Source organism: Eurypyga helias, unplaced genomic scaffold (assembly GCF_000690775.1).
Source record: "Eurypyga helias isolate BGI_N326 unplaced genomic scaffold, ASM69077v1 scaffold15452, whole genome shotgun sequence".
Lineage (NCBI taxonomy): Eukaryota > Metazoa > Chordata > Aves > Eurypygiformes > Eurypygidae > Eurypyga > Eurypyga helias.
Window position 1 is genome coordinate 15,347 of NW_010238050.1, and position 11,845 is coordinate 27,191.

Here is an 11,845-nt window from a genome sequence, read left to right on the forward strand (position 1 = left end):
AAGGTGCCCCTGCCCATGGCAGGTTGGTTGGAACTAGATGATCTTTAAGGTAGGGTCCTGCCCTAACCATTCTACGATTCTGTGATAGCTACATGAAGCTACTCTTCCCTAGGTGCTGTGATCAAGTACCATTGAAGACAGGACACGGGGCAGGATGCAGCTTGATCCAACCCACAGTTAGTGGCTCTGATTCCTCTGCTTTTTCAAGAAGATGCTGTCCTGGAGTAAGCCATGTGTGGCACACTGCAGCTGTACATGTATGAGGAGCTTTTGTAGAGGTTAGAGCTATTGTGCTCTCTTTTCTCCCTCTTCATTGAAGAGAGCTGCCCAAGTGCATGGCTGGAGGAGAAAACTCCTGAGGTTATTGTACATCTGTCATCAAAGGGACATTGCAATGTAGTGTAGGACAGTCAAAGCAGGGGGAGAGGGGCTCTGTACCCCCAGAAACATCATTATCTTCACTAGCACTAGTCACTCTGAAATGAACAGCTTCTTTAGGTGATGGAAAGCCATTGCCCAGGTCAACAAACCCGCCCCTTGTCTCCTCTGAGGAACATTTGGGCAAGAAACCAATTCCAAAAGGATTTGCTTTCTTTGACCTGTCCTCCCCCATCACTTCTAAAGAGCAAGATGTTTCTGGTTAGGAAGAACTGAATGACATGGAAGCAGCTGGATGGGGCAGGGCCACTCATTCTGCCCTCAAAGTCCCCATGTGCTACTTTAACCCACACAACAGTGGGGCAAGACACTGTGTGGGAGTGTGAGACTAGTTCTTAATGTTCCTGTTGATCAAATGGCCCACTGAGTCTCCTGATCTGCTGCGGTGATAAGTCATAACAAGGACTCTCTCTTAATCCTCATTATCCTCTGTTGGCGCTTCCTGCCCACATACACTAGATATTTCCTATCAACAGGGAGTAACTTCTGTGGAAGATAGGATCAGATTCCCAGGAACCAGGCTGTAGTAAGAGTGAAGGAAGAATGAGGAAACTGTCCTAATTTGAGGCTAATCTTATAAATACAGGGCTGGATACGGACAATAGGAAGAGAAATGCCAGGAGAGCTTTAGCGTGTAGTTAGAGAAGGATCATCTTTTTGCCAGGAGTAGCCCTAATTGTAACTTCTGATGTGGTAAAGTTGCTGTTTGATCTTGGCTTCAGCAGAAGGGAAGAGACAGATTCTGCTTTGTGTCACCAGAGGAGGAGTAGCCTGAGAAAAAAACAGGGAAAACTGTTTTTAAAAACAATCTTTTGTCACTTGTGTACTAATTCAAGCTGCAGTGCTTGGATGGAGTGCTTTATTTCTCAGTTTTGGATTGGATAAAACATTAAATAAGGAGGAGAAATGGGCTGTGTGATTTTTTCCTTAAGCAGATGTCGGGTATTTAATGTTGCACAGCATTGCTGAAAATGCAGAAACCCACAAATCTCTTATTCTACCATAAGTGGGTTGGTGGGGTGGGGTGTTTTTTTCCCCCTACCTAGACCCATAGCTGGAGCCTGTACCAGTCGGAGACTTGGCCTGTCCCTCATGCTCACCTTTCATGTGGGCTGGGTGGAGTGTGCTGGACCTGTTTGTGGTGGGGAGTTCTCTGCAGACGGTTGCTTTCATGAACCTTTTTAGGCAACTTGCTAAAATGAAGAGTTGCCTCCTACCTGTCCCTTTGCTATCCACATCACAGCACCATGCCCAGAGCCCGTGATGCCGCCGTGCATTCCGTTTGCAAGCAGGGTGAGAGTGTGTGCGTGTTTGAGAAATGAGCTGCCTTTACAGGGGGGCGTGAGGGTCCTTACCCATATATTTGTGTGCACCTGGTATTCTAGCACGATGCCATAACCATACCAGTGACTGCAGTGCAACAAGGTGTGGACACTGGTTGCTCATCCCCACCCTGGAGGCAGTGTTGCAAGTTCCTGGAAAATGCCATCATGTCCTGGCGGGTTTGGACTCGTTTGGCTTTTTACTATCCATCCAGCTCACGGGTGCTTGTTGGTGTTTTATTTATTGCCCAGCTCTGGGCTGATCACAGCTTCTTCCTTCAGAAGCTTTACAGGACTTGTCTTGGACCAAATTTGTGAAGCTGTGGTGACGTACAAAACCCCTACTGCTTCCTAGAAACTTTCTGTCCCTTTCAGCTAGTCCAGCTTGGAGTGGAGATCTCACTAGGCTTGGCCTAAGATGAGTGAGATGGCAGTTCCCTGTTCCAGGCTTCCTGTATGAGTTACGACAAGGCCTTTCAACCATCCGTAGGCCATCTGTGTCTTAGTTTCCAATTGTTTCTGGCCCTCCCAGGATAGTTTATTTTTGCCTGAAAGTCTGCAGAAATGTCATGCCATGTGGACTTTCATTCCTTTCCCAGGTGGTTTTCTTTGTTGTTTTCTCTTCACCGTACCAGGTTATATGATCTAAGGGTTCTACTTTATTGTAAACAGCTCACACTTTGGCTCCGATGGTTGGTTTGTTGTTGTTGGGGTTTTTTATTTGTTTGTTTTTAAATTTTAAAGTGACTGGTTCATTTGGCCTCTGTCTAAGATGAACCTTGTCAGGGAGCAGGGCTGGCTCAGAGAGCATACATAGTGGTGTGGGCACACCAGATCCTGCTTTGTGCTGAGTTTACTTTGATAAAGGGTTGCTAAGCAGTGCCTACGGGTGGTTGATGCAGCTGGATAGCGAACAGAGTGCTTGTAATTGCTGCTGCTGTCTTCAGGGATGTGCTTCCAGCAAGTCACGACACCTGCTAACATGCTTGTAGCATCTATTAACCTTGTAATTTCATAAGTGGAGCTTTAATCCCGCCTGGATGCCAGTCATGTCTGGAAACATCGTCTGTGGCACTCCATGGTCTCTGCTGAAATGTTGTGCCTGGTCACTGAGCTCACTGGATTTCACTTCTGTTTCTATCTTTTCCTCCTTGCTAGTCGCTCCACTCCTTCGCATAGGTCGAAGCCTGCCCTTTCTATTAGTTTTCTCCCCAAGACCTTCTGTCGTGTGGACGTTTGAACCTTGATCCTTTGCTAGGCAGGTGCTGCTGTGTGGTGTTTCCCCCTTTACAGCTGGCAGATACCCTGCAGTGAAGCAGCTGTGAGGCTGAAGGGGCCAGCCTTCCTGCAAAGACCTGAGTAGCCTGGTGAGGCATTGGAGTTGGGAAGGTGGAAGGACTGGAGGGTGAGTTTAAGCTTGCTGGAGAAAGAAAGCAAATAGAAGAACTCTTGATGTGCTGTTGGATCTGGTCTACTGCAGGAAGGGGAGTCGCTGCGCCGCAGGCTGCCTGCGGAAGCCACACACCAGACACAAGGGACTCAGCCAGGCAGGAAACGTCGGGAAAGGATGTCCTCAGTAGGCTGTGAGCAGAACCTGGACTGAGCCACCAAAATAAAGTTGGTGGCAGAGCAGGGGTTTGAGCCCTGAGCTTTTAACAAACCAGCTTTCACCAGAACCTCCGCATGGCCCAGCTGCCTTCTCCAGGGCCTGCCCTAAGCATAAGGACAAGGTGTCACGCCAGAGTACCCAACTGCTGGAGTCCTCATCTGTAGCCTGGGAGAGTGTCCCCTGGAGAAACGCAGGCAGCAGCATCCTGCTGTGTGGGAAGCCCTGAAGAAGAGAAATCTCAGCCAGGAGGAGGTGCAGAGCACACAGGAGGATTTTGGTGTGGGGTGTCAGGCTGACTTCCAGGCCAGGCTCTGGGGCAGCCCTGGTAAATGCTCTTCACAACACTGGGAGGGACTGGTGTTCAGTGGACAGGGCGGAGTGGATGCTCTGTGCCAAACTCTCGCTTGTCTCCTTCCTCCTTCGGGCATTCTGCATTAAACTGCTACCAAAGCAGTTTTGGTGGAAGTAACCAGTTTCCAGAAAGCAGAGGCCTTTACTGGGTGAGCACCTAGTCTTGGGGTTTGGGTCAACTGCCATGTTGGGAAGAGCAGGGTGGGGAAAGCAGGGAGTTTTGCCATGTGCCCCATTACCAGCGACTGCAGACAAGAGTACAAAGCAACAAACACCACTGAAGAGCCAGTTTTAATTGCCTGCAGTCTGCCTGGTGAGCAGAGAGCAAAGCTTTGAATGGAGAGCACAGCCTACCTCTGGCCTGTGTGTTTTCCTCCGTCCTGGCTCTAAACAGAACTTGAGGTGTGTGGCTCCAAAATGAGTAGTGAGAGCCCATTTAGGGAGGGTGATGTCTTTTGCTTTCCACTTTCTCCAGTAGCCCAGTCAGCAGGGACATGATCCCGGGCAGCACTCTTGTGGCATGGCTGTCATGTGAAATAGCAAACTGGCAAGTCCTGACTCCTTATTTATATTTTGGTGAGGGTTTTTATCATGTTTCCGGCAGACAAAGGCTGAGAGGAATGGGTGGTTCTGCTGTTGCCTTGCCTTTCTGATAAAGGCCATTGGCTTTTAGCAAGCCTCTTGAATTGCTGTTGGGTCTCAGTATATCCACTTTTGCTGCCTCACGTGACCGCTTCTGCTGTGCTTGCTGGAAGACAGGTATCTTCTGTGCAAGGGATTTTTAAGAGGTCACTTAGCCTGTTTACTTTCCGGTTTTATAACCCTTATTTTATTCTTCCTCTGTCCCAGAAATCTCTCCTTTACCTTCCTCAGGTAGAGAATATTTACAGGAATTTGTAATTTGTTAATTGAAACTGCTTCTTGCTTCGTATGGAAAAAAAATGCGAATTACGACTGCAACGCAACGGAAGGGTAAACAGGAAAGCATACAAAAAAGGTTTCATTTTGGAGCCACGTTCCCTTAAGAATGCAAAACTTTCTAGGCCTGGAAGGCCTGTGAGTCAAGAATCAATTGGTGTGATGTACCAGAAAAGGCAATGTTTAACTTTTTTATTTATGTCCAGTAAGAGCCCAATGGAGGCTTCAGGGAAAAAACCAACTGAGAAGGATTCAAAAGGAAACAGTACAAGGGCTTCCGGCTGTGTATGCAGCACTTCTTAAGAGTTTCATGGGAATGTCAGTAGTTTATTCTCAGTAGTGTCTGCGGAATGTGAGTTTGTAATTTGGAAACTTTTTGCATGACTTTCAAATTTAAAATAGAAGAGAAATGTGGCCTAGATATTAAAAAGTGACTCTGGAAGTTCCCCCCAAACCAGTGGTGACATAACCTATAAGCAGCGTCCTGAAAACCAGGTCCTTAAGGCTGTCTCCACTTAGAATCCAAATTTAATAGGCAATTTAGTGATTGTATGTTTGAAAGCCACCATGTGCTCTGGGCAACCAAATGAATAATTTGGGAATTATCTATTAGCTGAAATATATTCACATAAACCATGCACTGAGTAATTGAAAATAACAAGCAAAGTCATCAAAACTGAAGTCCGTTCATGGCTAATTTGTGAACTGACAAAGGAGCTAAATCATTTGATGGGCATTTGGTTCCGAGTTGTACGCCTAGCTGTAGTGTCCAGCTGCAAAAGAGCAAAATGTGTAGTTAAGCTCAGCATTGATGGTTGATGAAGATCAGATCTGTTTTTGTTATTATTGCTTTATTGGGAAAAATTTCAGAAGTTTTTGGAGTGTCTTTTTTTTCTTTTTTTTAACCCCTTTTGGCAGGATGCCATCAGGTTGGAGCAAGACAGTTATCCCCTCTGCAGCTGTTCAGTTAACAAGCAGTTTATTTGGCCTGGAAATTCAGAGGGGTTCTCGTCTCTGCTGCACTGTGGTCCTGCTGGGCAGGACAGCACTTTTCACCCCTGCAATTTGAATTAGGGCAAAGGAAGAACAAACTGTCACTATGAGCTGTTCCAACCAACTCCCTTCTGTCAACTGCCAACCATGATTTTCTGTTTAATTATTTGCATTACATCATTAGTCCTGTGCTAGGTGTTGTACAAAGCTAATGAGTAAAACCTACACTAGGTTTAGACAACGTACAAGCTTCCCTGTAAGGCGTATGTGCTGAAGTGTCTGCAGTGCTGAGGGAGGGGAAGTTGAAAACATCTCCCTATCCCTTCCCCTTGGAGTACTAAGATATGTAACGTGTTCATTTACCCTGCTTATAAAACAGAGTGTTCTTCAGAGGTACATCCATGCACGAGTCAGAATCTCCTTTACACTTTGTGCCGTGTATCTGAGCCTGACGTTTCAGAGGGAGACACTGTCAGAGGTCCACTGTGCTCTTCCCACCGGAACAAGCCCAGGCCAGGCGGTTCAGGGGTACATCAGATCAGTTATTGAGAGACGTTGGACAAAGCAGAATGCATCAGAGTCTTGGCTCTCAAGAGCATAAACGTCAGAGTATCTCTTCTGAAGGTGCCTGGTAATTACAAGCAGATCTCCTCCCTTCCAGAGTCTGTGGTGAGGGCTGGCTACTTGTTATTGCCCTAATGCTGTTTCTACATGCTCACAGCCTGTGTTTACATGCATATTTCCACTTGCTCTTTTATCGTGTTCTCCTTTCTGAGCTTCCCTTTAGACTGTTGATATACAGTCTGTATTGCTTAATATGGGTGAGGGTGTTGTGTTTTGGAGGGTCTGGCAGGGTTCCTTACAGAATGCCTGGATGCCAGCTACTATTGAAGCGTGGTCTCGCGGTCCAACAGTCGGGCAGCGTAGCCTGCCTGTTCCCTCCTGGTGGCAGCGTGCTTGCTGCAGATGCCAGGTGGGGATGGAACTGGGAAGGGATGTTCTGGTACTGGTAGTAAACCTCTGAGCAAAGGGGGCTAGGAAGGGAAATGGGCAGTGCTGGTGGTGGAGGAGGGACAGCCTGACTCGCAGACCCCATGTCCTACACTCACCAAGTCTGATTTGAGAGGGTGGAGAATGAAATCACTTCTCTTGCCTCTGTGTCTCTACCCTTTTGCTCTTGTACAGGGCTGTGTGTGTAGTGTCTGTGGAAGCAGGAAAGGGCAGGACAGCAGGTGCCTGGATGCCTCACTCTTTCTGTGGCCAGATTTGTTAAGCCCAGTTCTGTCACCTCAGTCAAGCCTGCCTTATCCTGGTGGAAGTGAGATCAGGGACTGGAGCTGAGATGTGACCTCCTGTTCCCATGGCTGGCCATATGCTGAGAAACCCAGAAGCTGATCACACTCCACTGCTCTGGTAGGAGATGCTCATCCTTTACCTCTCTCTGGAGTGGTTGTGTTTGTACCAAAAATGCTCTCCCTCTGGAAGAGGAAATATGGGCCCTGCTTCTGTGTGATGCTGCAGAGTGGCCAAACATCCTCAGCAGATAGAGATCATGTAATTCAGGTGGACCACTAAACTTTTAGGCAGCAATTAGGACTTATGCAGTAACTCTGAGTCAACTAATACGTCTGGGTGTTGCCTTGGCATACTTCCGATGGCAAATCCTTCCTGTGTAGGCTTGATGTTCTTACACTCTCTGCTGGCCTCCCAAGTGCTCCACTTGGAAACCTGATCAAAAGCCTGTAGTGATGCCAAAGGGAGATGCCCCATTGAATTCCCTGGTTTTCCTTTGGTCCTCTAAACCTTCAGATGATCCCAGGCAGTTTCTTTGATGCCTTCTTCCCCAGTGGATGGAGTAATTATGACTTCTGTGCAGCAGGCTAATAGCTCTGAAGACTTTAGTCAGGCCGATTAACAACTGTGTTTTAATAAAAAATGTTCTGGTAAATCCTTCTGAATTGCAGCCCTAATTACTCTGCAGCCTGATGTGCAGCAATTGCAAAGCTAATAGGATCACCTGAATCCAGTTAATGAATCCTCTGTTATGGCTTGCTGTGACTCACAAGACATGTAGTGTTTCTTCTGGTCTCCCCTGCCCTTTTCCCTGGTGAATATTTATGTTCTGTATTGCCAAAGGTAAGGGGGTGTGTGCCTAAACTTTGAATGAATTAACTTAAATATATGTGCATCCTTCCTCTCATTATTTCAAGGGACTGTAAGTAAGGATCAAGAGTCTGGGCTATTTGCTTTGGTCTCAAAGTGAGTTCATTCAAGAAGTCACTGGTAGCTGCTACTGCCCGACGGCTCTTTTCAGGCTCACAGGTTTTGGTGAGAAATCTGTTCAGCTCTGTTCTCTGCTTCCCTGGTAGTGGTCTGCATTTATGTTAAAGAACAGGGGTAGGAGAAACGCACTACCTGCTAGTATTTAAAGGTAGTTTGTCCCGCATCAGGAAAGGTAAAAACGTTAATCTGAAGGTAATTTGTTTTGTTGGAATGCTTTTTCTTTCCATTTCAAGCCTTTGTATGTAAACTTGCTTATGCTCCTCGACTGCTCTCCCCTGCTACCTCCTTTCAAAAGGAAAAAATGCATATTAACCCCAGGTCCAAGTTCTTCCATTTTTGACAAGGTTTTAAGATGGTGATACAGCTTTGGAAAGCCCAGGAGTGGGACTCTAGGCAACCAACAGGGCCCCAGTGGTGCCTTTGGTTTTAAGGTGCCTTTTTCTTTTACAGGTAGAGTGTGTAGATAGTTTGGGGCTTGTTGGCAGACTTGTGTTAAAGGTTCAGCCTCAATCAGGGATAAGCAAAGGATTGTTTGAAAGTGGTCCTTCAAAACTTCCCTTCTTGCTGATTCCTTGTTCTTATATAGATTTATAGGATTAACTCCTTGTTTAGGCACTATAAAATGTGCCTCTAACCATGTACCATGTAACTGCCATAATAGCAAGGAAGCCTGTCTGATGAATTTAGTGGCAGGAAGCAAAGTAAACATCTAAGCAGTGCTTCACGCTATGATGGCAGGCCAGATCCTGCTAACACCTGCTTTGCCAGCTGCTAGTGCTGAATCTGTCCCACTCGACTCCTGCTTGCAGCAAGGCTGGGGAGGGAGCTGTCGCAGGGAAGCTCCCATCTCCCTCCCTCTGAACCTACTGTGGGAGTTTTTGGCATGCCCAATGGGACAAAGACTTAAAATCCTTACCCTAACCTATGGGGAAAGTATTTAGGAGGCTTTCATCTTTGGAAAATGCACTGGGTTCTCTGGATGAAAGAGCTATTATTTACCTATCAACAACATAATCCCCCTCCCTCCTACAGATTGCAGGCAAGCTCCCAGGGCAAACGGCACTGTAATTAAGAACAAATATTTACTATGAAGGACTAGCTGAGGCCTGGCTGGGCAAGCAGCCATGAGCCTTGTCTGAACTTGCCTTCTGTTTGTTCCCCTTTGAAAGCAAGGAGTCAAAGTCTTTTGTCAGAGGAGTGTCTGTGAGGCACAAGGTGGTGTGTCCGGCCTCTGAAGCAGCCAGGAGCCATCAGGCTGTTTGTTCCACGCTTACGAAATCCGCCCCTCCACCCCCCAAAGCAAAGGTACTTGCATCTAGAAGGACTTCACTTTTCTGTTATGGATTGCTCTTGGGTAGATCTGCAAGTGAGGGTGGGTGCAGAAAGACAGACCCACATGCAAGGCCTCCAGCTGGTGCCATGCTACAAGCAAGTCTGTGGAAATACTTGTCTGATCTAAAATCACAAATTAATTTAAGCTTCGTTTGCATCTACTTTCCCTTTTGATTTCTGTTGCAATTCAAGAGTTTACTTCCCAGGAGTCAAGCCCTGGTGTTCAGACACCAGGGAGCTTGACTGCTGGAGAAAGCACGTCCTTACAGAATTGCTGGGATTGTTTCACAGCTCAGACTCACAGCCGACTCACCTGCCCTCTGCCACTCTGATCAACAGCAAGGAGGGGTGACAGCAATCTTGCTCATCTTCTGGCAAGGCTTGGCAAGCTGAAATTTAATAAATAAGTCAATTGTGAGTAATAGAAACAATTGCGAGGATGTGGTGTGTGGTTCAACCAGCTATCACTGCTGTGGTAATGCAACAAGGCATGTGATTAGACTGGGAAATTGCTGTAGCAATACCAAGATTTACAGCATGAGTCCTACAGGAGGAGTAGACGTGGGAGACACACACAGACACACAGAGCTTACAAAAGGACTGGGGGAAGTGTCTGAACAAGGCCAGCAGCGGCTTGCAGGGTGCTGAGGAAGCCATGGAAGTAACTGGGGAGGTGACCTGCAGCATCCTGGTGTGTGTGTGCTATAGAAGTCGTAGAACTTGTCTTTGAGGAGTATGTTGCCAGCTGGTCTGATTTAGGTTTTCTTTGGTTTATTCCTCCTTGAGGTAGGGATGGTCATGTATTCTCAGCAGCGGAACAGCTGAAAGCGTCTCATGGGCTGAGCCTGACCTGCCTGGAGCTTTGGTCTGAGAGAGCTGCTTTATACATTAAATACCTGGTTTGGGCTTTTAAAATAAACTCCTTTGCTGCCTTGGAGGAAAGGCTGAGGCGTTACTCTGAATGACGTCTCCATTCGTTTGGGAGCTTAGAGGCAACACCAGAGAGAAGGCAGGGGTTATCTAGAACACAGGGTCTGGGTGGGCTGGGAAGAGGAAAGGCTCTCATCAATGAGCTAAGAAGTTACGAAAAATCAAAGAAATGAGCTAGAGACCTGACTTTAGTGTTCCTTAAGAAGGCAAGAACAGCCTCAGCAGTGCCTTGTGCCGTGGCATTACCAGGTCCCACCTCCTGCTTTGGCCCACTGGATGTCTGGGTGGCTGCACAGCCACCCCAGCTCTCACCGTGACTAGTATGTTAACGCAGGCAAACTCCAACTTGAGTGGAGCGAAACTTGCTCACTGTTTTTTGATTTAAACCCACGTCATCCTGGTTCATGAGTGTGTGCACTTTTTGGCTTCGGTGACCAAAATAAATGCCAGAGAAGCTGTCAGGTCTCTGGTTTGGCTTCAACAAAGTTGTGTTCATTCTGCTGTGTCTCATGCATATGGGCTGTAGGAGAGGAGACCTGCTTTTGCCATCTTTGCCAGCGAGTCAGACATCTAGCCTAGGCTCTGCCAAGCCTGTTGGAGTTTTGCTGTTTTTTTTTTTATTAAAGGGAGGGTGTGAGTAAAGCTGCCTGGAAGATACGCCGTGCTTTCTGAAAGAGAAGTAGGCACTGAAATTCTGGTCAGAGAAAACACAGGTTGGTTCTTTGGGGGAACGATTCCTGCTTCTTTTTGTTGTTGATTCCTGCTACTTCTGCTCTTTTTTGGTCACTTTTGCCCCTTGGCAGCTTGAGGGATGCATGTATTTGGAGTACCGTGTCCTGAAAAGATGAGTTTGGCTAAACAGTGTGTCTGCAAGAATTCCTCAGATGAGGCCTTGTTTGCCTTGGCTACTGTAAGATCCTGAAGCCAGATAGGCTACTAGACAGATGTTGTGCAGAGACCTCCAGCATCGTAGTGTAGCAAGCACTAATCAGGGCTGGGGAGACTATCTTTTAAAATTGTTTAGAGTTTCGCATCGTCTGTCCCAAGGCCTTTATGTACTGGAGAATTCCCTAATTTCTTTAAACTTACTATGTTAAAGAGGTGGTTGCTGACATGCCTCCTGCCTCAGCTCTTCCCTGTTAGTTTAGAGACAAGTTTAACAGTTATCATTTGAAAAGGACCTAAGGAAAGAACGAGATGTTCTCTTCCAGCTGATGTTACAAAGAGACTTTAACACTTCATCTCAGGGAGCTCCCAATTGTCTTGGGTCTTTTGTGACAGTTACCAAACAAACAGACTAGGTGCTTCCTAGCACTGAAGTACACGCATGATGTTCTGAAATGGAGCACGTGAAAGGAACCTGAGGAGACTCTGAGGGTCCCCAGAGAGGTGAGGGGGAGAGGCAGGTTGCTTGAAGCCTGCCCAGTCCTACACAGTGCTGGTGAGGAAGAGTTAACTCTCTTCTGCCTGAGCTGAGCCTGGAAGCAGAGGTTGGTTGGCTGAACACTGGAAATCCTCTCTTCATGCCAGGTGTAACAAGGTTCATCTGGTATAAATGTGTGTCTGCCTGAGACACGGATCTGCCTTAGACACGCGTTGAGCACGAAAGGAGTTTGCTGTCTGCTGGAGAAGCCAGGTCCCCAGTTGAGCAGAGCCTAACGGAAATTGG